This window comes from Lycium ferocissimum, chromosome 10, assembly GCF_029784015.1.
Source record: "Lycium ferocissimum isolate CSIRO_LF1 chromosome 10, AGI_CSIRO_Lferr_CH_V1, whole genome shotgun sequence".
Lineage (NCBI taxonomy): Eukaryota > Viridiplantae > Streptophyta > Magnoliopsida > Solanales > Solanaceae > Lycium > Lycium ferocissimum.
In genome coordinates this window covers 6,511,380-6,518,404 of record NC_081351.1, presented here as the reverse complement: position 1 = coordinate 6,518,404, position 7,025 = coordinate 6,511,380, and the positions used below count along the sequence as shown (strand labels likewise).

The following is a 7,025-nucleotide window of genomic DNA, read 5'->3' as shown; positions in this document are numbered from 1 at the left end:
TGATTTAGGGGCTAGCCGTTGAGACATTGGGTATTAGTGACTAGTGATATATCCCGATATTGCGGTACTTTACTTGTGTTGTTGACTTATCTTGATCTATTTACTTATTGGGTCGTTGCCACGTTGAGACATTGGGTATTAGTGACTAGTGATATATCATGACTATGATATTGCGGTACTTTACTTGATTGCTATTAAGATGATAATTGTGATTTCATTGTGGCTTATTGTGTAGCCTTATTATTGATATTACTTGTGCACCATGTGTTTCTTTTTTTTTTTTTTTGGAGAAATGTAAAATACTGGGATTGAATCTATTTCTTGTGAAATTGAGTCTTGACAAGTTGGTATCGAAGAGTCTCGGTTACCATCATTTATCTTATGTATTATTTAATACGGGGAGCGTGTCTACTTCCTCGCACTTATTTATAGAGTCGTGAGACCTACGTTATTTACTTCCTTTCGGCATTTTCTTATATTATTTGTGAATGTTGAGTTAAGGGTTCGCCAACCGAGGTGGGAAAAGTAGGTGGATCCGTACGATAAGCTCCGTACTTATTTGCGAGAGGCTACTTAACATTTAGGAAACTTCACTTTCTTTCATTCTTTCGTGCTACTTTATTCTAATTGGTATCTGGAACAATCGAATTGGTATCTTATTCTTATCTCTTCTCTCACAGATGGTGAGGACTCGAGCCATGATAGCCCGAGAACAGGTGCTGGAGCCTACGTACTGAGGCTGGCACCAGGGGATGAGTGACCGTTCGAGGACACGGTCGAGCTAGAGGCCGTTGGGCCGCACCAGCTAGGGATAGGGCTCCTATGGATGGGTAGCGACGTGTGAGATCTCCATCTCCAGATCCTGAGCCTGAGCTTCAGCAGGTTCGAGACCAGACCGTCGGGGATGATGTGGCCCTAGCAAGGGCACACGTCGAGGTCACTTCAGAGCAGATGATGCAGGATACTATGGCTCGTGTTCTACTTCATTTGGATGCCCAGCAGGCTGTAGCTGGTGTTACTTCTCCGGGTGGAGAATCACAAACTAGAGGTGGGATATAGACCCCCGAGCAGAGGCAGACTCGTGCAGCGCACCCTGCTGCAGCATTGGCACCATGGATGGATGCAGTGCCGGCCCCGAGAAATGATCTTAGACCCATGGCAGGCCCTATTATGACTTTGACTGATCAGGAGCTGGTAGGGATATTCAAGAAGATGGATCTACCATGATTCGCTGGCACTTCTGGAGAGGATGGATATGAGTTTATATTGGACATGCACGAGTTATTGCACAGGATGGGGATTGTTGAGATCCACGGGGTAGATTATATGTCATACCATTTTAGCAGAGACGCGAATACCTGGTGCAGGTACTTCATTTCTTGTAAACCAGAAGGTTCTCCTCCACTTACTTGGACACAGTTTTATCGGGCCTTCGTTGAATAGTATGTGCCCCGCGCCTTGATTGAGGTACGTAGATATAAGTTCCTCTACTTGCAGCAGAAGGGATTATCTGTTGACGCTTATGTGACTCGCTTCTTGCATTTGGCCTGTTATTCAGCACCCCTGTTTCCTACTGAGCTCGACAGGATTCGACGATTGGTTGGTTGCTGTTACGGTTCACTTTTACGCCGGTGCATAAAAGCTACTAAGAGGTTGTGGACTCTATTTGGATTTTATGTTTGTAGAGTCGCCACCTAATTTTGTAATGGAAATTAGGAAAACCGAGTACAAGGGTTTATCAAAACAAGAGAAAAACCCTTTTAAACCAGAGTTCGAGGTAAGGGTTCTTGTGATCTCCTAAAGAAGGTTTTAAGCACCCTAGTATTAAGGATCCGTAGAATAGAGTAAGTATTTGGTATTCTGGTTATTATGCCCACTTTCTGTACTCCTTGTTTCGGTTATGACCGCGTTTTCTGTTTGTCATGCTTTACATGCTCGGTACATATTTCGTACCGACCCCCTTTCCTTCGGGGGCAACGTTTATGCCGCAGTGCGTAAAGCTCGTTTCGGAGATCCGCGACCTAGGATATCTACTCGGCTATTTCGCAGTGCTCCTTTGTTCCGAGCATAGTTTCGTGGTATAGCCTTTTGATATGTATATATGTTGTTGTTCGGGGGTACGGCGGGGCCCTCGTCCCATCATACGATGTCGTTGTCACTCTTAGAGGTACGTGGTCGCGTGTGTGGGTGTGTGTAGTCGATGTTTTGTTGTGTGGACATGACTTATGTTTGGGGCGTACCCGTTGTAGTGGGCGCCTTCGCTTGCGATATATATGTTTATTATGGCAAATGTGTATGAAGGTAACCTTCTCGGCTATGTTTTGTTGGGACGTTCCATATATATATATATATATGACAGCCTTGCCGGCTTTTGTGCGATATTAGCTGTTAAAGGTTGTAACTCTTCAGAAGATAGGTAGCTTGGATATGCATACGTCTTGTCTTTATGCTTATATCAGTTCGTTCATGCTAGTAGTGTATGATTATAGATAACAAGTGTATACGAGTGTCCAGCTCGGGCACTAGTCACGGCCTACGGGGTTGGGTCGTGACAAAAGGTACAATTAACCGACGAGCTTCAATGTGTGATTAATGTGATTATTTGCTAAAAATATTTACTTTATTGCTAAAACTGTCATGCTAATCATACAACTCCACTTTTCGACAAAATTATCTTTTAAGGAACAAAAGTTGATTTTTTCTTTGAGAAAATGTTTATAATGGATTAAATTCACTTCATTTCCAGACCAAAACACACTTAAGATTTTTCTTAAGTAGAGTTTCCACTAATTTGGTCCAATGTCATGATTCTATCCTTATAATTTTATATACATACATATATATTTAGGAAAAAATGGAGTAGATCTCCCCTTTTTAGAAAATAGTATAAATATTATAAGTATAAATAAAGAAAAGGATTTCACTTAATTAACCATTTTAGCTCATTTAAGGTCAATCATATTCCATACCAAAGCCATCTTCCCCAACTTGGGTTTAAGTGGAATTTCTTTTGTTTTATTATCTTTCTGCGGGCCAAGGCCCAAAACGGTTTTTGAAAACAACTTGAATTATTTTTCTTATGCAAGGTTTCAACTAAGTTCTAAAGGGTTTCAATAATACACAGGTATTTGCAAGTATACATGTTCATACAAAATGAATGCAAACATATAAAATTAGCATATTTATACAAAAATAAAGGAAAGGGGAAGAAGATTTAGCTTTTTCGGCCTTGGGCCCAAATCCTTAGCAATCCATGCTCTTCTAGTTCTTCGTCCGAAGCTCTAAGCATCCGATCCTTTTACTTCGTCTTTGAGCTTTGCTCTCCATACTTGTTTTATTTGTACCTCGCACAATGAAAAGAAAAGTAGTTAGTCAAAATAGTACGCCACCCCATAGGATGACATTCATGAACATAAAAATAATATCCCTGGGACTCATATCAAACTTTGAGAGCTTTGATTACGGAGGCTCAGACTCGTGTTTCCAAATGTGATGAAGAAACCCGAAACATGTCTTGGCTGTAAAATAGTGGCGATTCTAGGTTCCTCACCAAACGCATGTTGGTTCCTACCTCATGATATTATTATGAGGTCATCATCGCCCAAACCGAGGGATAACATTTCCGGACAAGGCATGGCCTCAAATTAAATGTTCTCATCGGCCCAAGTATAGTATCATATTCAAATCAGTGGGACTTTGGTAGCAATCTATTCATTTTCATAAAAGCAGAACAGCAGCGTATAGCAGCTTTTTTGGCGTCATTTTTTAACAAGGCAGTAGCTCAATCATGAGCAGCCACAACAAGCAACATTGCAGCAACAAGCAGTAGCAATGAATAGTCGCAACAAAAAACAGTAAGATAGCAATAATATTTCAAGAAGGCAACAGCTACTTAGCATATCAACTGTGTTAAACCATTTATCAAAGTGAACCATCCACTTAAAGAAATGCAGTAGTTGTTGGCTTCAAAGTACAGCTATGAACTTAAAGACACAGCGACAAACGGCCCGAAAAATCCATGATGGTGGCCTCGAGTGCAGCAGTGATAATCTACTCAAATGCAGCAGCTCATGGTCCAAAACTTAGCAGAAAAGTGGCCAAAAGGCTGCAGCAACTTAGCTCAAGTATACGACAAGTATAGCAACAGGCTTAAGCCTCAAATGCTGCACTGTTTGTCTTGGAGATGCACCAGTTCATCATAAAGAAACAACAACAACAGTTAGCATATTCTCATAAATACAATAGCTAGTTGGTCAAAGCATCTCGAGGATATTCGGGATTTGAAACCCCCAAGTCATGCAAAGAAAGAGAGGAAGTGAAGAATGAGTGCATGTTTAAGGAAAAAATCAATGCTACACCTTAATAAACTTTACAAGATTCACACAAAATCTAGTACTTAATCATTTATAAGTGTAGCAATATATGAAGACAGTATCTCCCACACATTTGAAACAAGGAACTAGGAAAGAACTATTCACAACACACGCCCAACACACATTTGAAACAAGGAACTAGGAAAGAACTATTCGCAACACACGCCTAGCGAAAATGATCACACACTATTGTCTTAATAATCAAGAATCCTCATTTAATCCTTAGGAAAACAGTTAGATAGGATCGAGTAGGAGTTTTAAGTTACTTTAATTTTTATTTTATTTTTTTGGCAAAGCATATCCAAAACATCTCTAGAAACATAGTGATTTGAAGCTAATGTGAACAAACCGAGTTAACTCACAACCAATGACCCTTTAGAGAGACAAGTTTAATCTGATACTAGAGATACCGAACATGACAATGATTTACGCAGGAGAGAAAATTACGCAGTTTGGTTATAGCATGCTAAAGATGTGAGAAACATATTTTACTCATACTTCACTACATCTAAACAGACAAACATATGGAGAAATGTTGCTAAGAACAAAGCAAATTCCCCGACTACATGCTTGCATTCAGAAAATCATAAATGGGAAACAAGACCAGGTTCTTTCCAAGGACTTTAACCAAATTCAAAGTGGAACACATAATGGATTAATGGTATAAGCTGGACACTGAATTGACCTGGGAGACATATCAACTAGACATGTAAAGGAGAACAACTTTTAAAACGTATTTGATGCCTTAATCCTAACATAAACAATTGAAGCTCAAACTTTAAACATATGAATATGATACATAATCTAATGGTAAGTTTAGATCACCTAAAATCTAGTTTTAAAGGATAGCTTTTTAAAGAAAACATCCTAATCTCATACTGGTTAAAAGAGAAACTGATTAAAGAGAATAGATTCCCAAGTTAAAGTATGAATTGCTAGTTTTGTTATTTATATTAATATGAGCATGCCTTTGAAGCCAGTACCTCATTAACTCATAGCACGAACTCAAAATTCAAACATAATACAAATTAATCTCGTGTTAAGGCAGCAACCAATAGCTAAAACACATTAATCCTTTAAGAAACATATATCTTGAGCTTAATCCCACAACACAATAGAAACAGGAAAACATTTGAAGATCTATAAGACTGTTATTACTCTGAAACACTTACTCACATCTATAAATCAGCTTACACATGATAGCAGGCCCATACTTCACTTTAAACTATTATTAGTTGTCTTAAAAGGTCACCTTTCTTCATTAAGATATAACAAAACAACTTATGGGAGAAAAACATCTATCCTTTTTCACTTTGATGACATTTATAAGTATCTGATGAAACTTAACATGCTTTAAACATTTTTGGGAAGGAAAAAAAAAAAAGACAGGCCTCAAGGATTTCAAATAATGAATCAAACTAGAAAGAGATACTAAACTATCACATCCCCTATTTCAAAAAGATTTCCTTCAAGCTATTTCAAATTACAATTTAAACTAGGAAACATACTATTAACCAAACTACGAGACAACATCAGAGAAAATGCCTCTAGCTACAAAAGGGAAACTTAAATTTACTCATGCTTTTTCCAGAAATCTTTAACACTCAAGGTAATCACATTATTAAAAGATAGAGGCCTATTTTAATGACAAGAAAGAAGTTTAAACATCAATCCTACGTCAGTTTAACTAAATGGAATTAGGAGAGAAAAACTTGTTAAAATTATGACTACATTCGTATATATTAAAACTGGACATGATGGTGATAGCAATTATCCAAAGCACATTTTTTACACCCAAATGAATTAAGGCAGATAATAGCGAGCAAATACAGGATTGTAACAAGCAAAATGCTAAAAATAATAAAATGCTGAAAAATAATGAGAAGATTACCGTTTGTCGAGCAGTGACAGGGGCAACGAGTTGAGTCTATCACCTTCGAACCAACACGACAACTAACTCGAACTAGGACAAAATTATTTTTTACTCGTTCCGATAATTTAAGAACTCGATTTACAAGAGAAAATTTCTTGTTTTCAGCCAAGTAATATAAATATGTTGAACTTGAGGTGTTCAAAACCTGTTCTGTAAATGAAGAGAATGGCCTCTATTATAGAAGGCCAATTCTAGGATTTTTGGAGTCTAAAATCGATGTGGGACAACTGTTGAAGTTGAAATTCATTTTTTGAATTCTCTTTCAAATTCGAATTCAGAAAAATGAATAAGAAAAATGGGAAAAATAGTGTTACCGTTTGAAGTAGAAGACAATGGTCATTGAATTATTTACCCGAAATGGACGAACCATGCCTGAACAAAGCAAAGGGTCGACTGTACGTTTGTCAAAAATAGACATTGGTGAGCTGGAGCATTGCTGGATTCAGCTGGTCAATGTATTAGGATTTGTTTTGTTTGTTGTTGATGAGAAAGAAATGGAGTGTTTAGGGCTGTTGTCTATTTTTTATGAATGAAGGGGTTTTGAGATTTAATTGAAGATAGTGGGCCAGATTCGGTTATTAGAGGATGTGGGCTGGGAAGATTGGGCTCAAAGTAAAAAGGAAATGGGGCTGGTCTTAAAGGGTTAAGAATTGAGGGCTTAGTGGACATAATTGGATTCAAGTTGTAGCCTTTTGTATTGCAATTGTAGCTAAAACGCT

The 7,025-nt window shown here is 38.1% G+C and overlaps 1 long non-coding RNA gene across 1 annotated transcript; it reads right to left on the bottom strand.

Annotated features, from left to right (window-relative positions):
- Positions 1–3,068: 3,068 nt before the first annotated feature.
- On the bottom strand, positions 3,069–6,812 carry LOC132035555 (uncharacterized). The gene is made up of 2 exons (XR_009409312.1): positions 6,265–6,812; positions 3,069–4,176 (listed from the first exon to the last, which is right to left on the bottom strand). It is a non-coding gene; the product is annotated as an uncharacterized LOC132035555 (long non-coding RNA).
- Between the last annotated feature and the right edge of the window lie 213 nt (positions 6,813–7,025).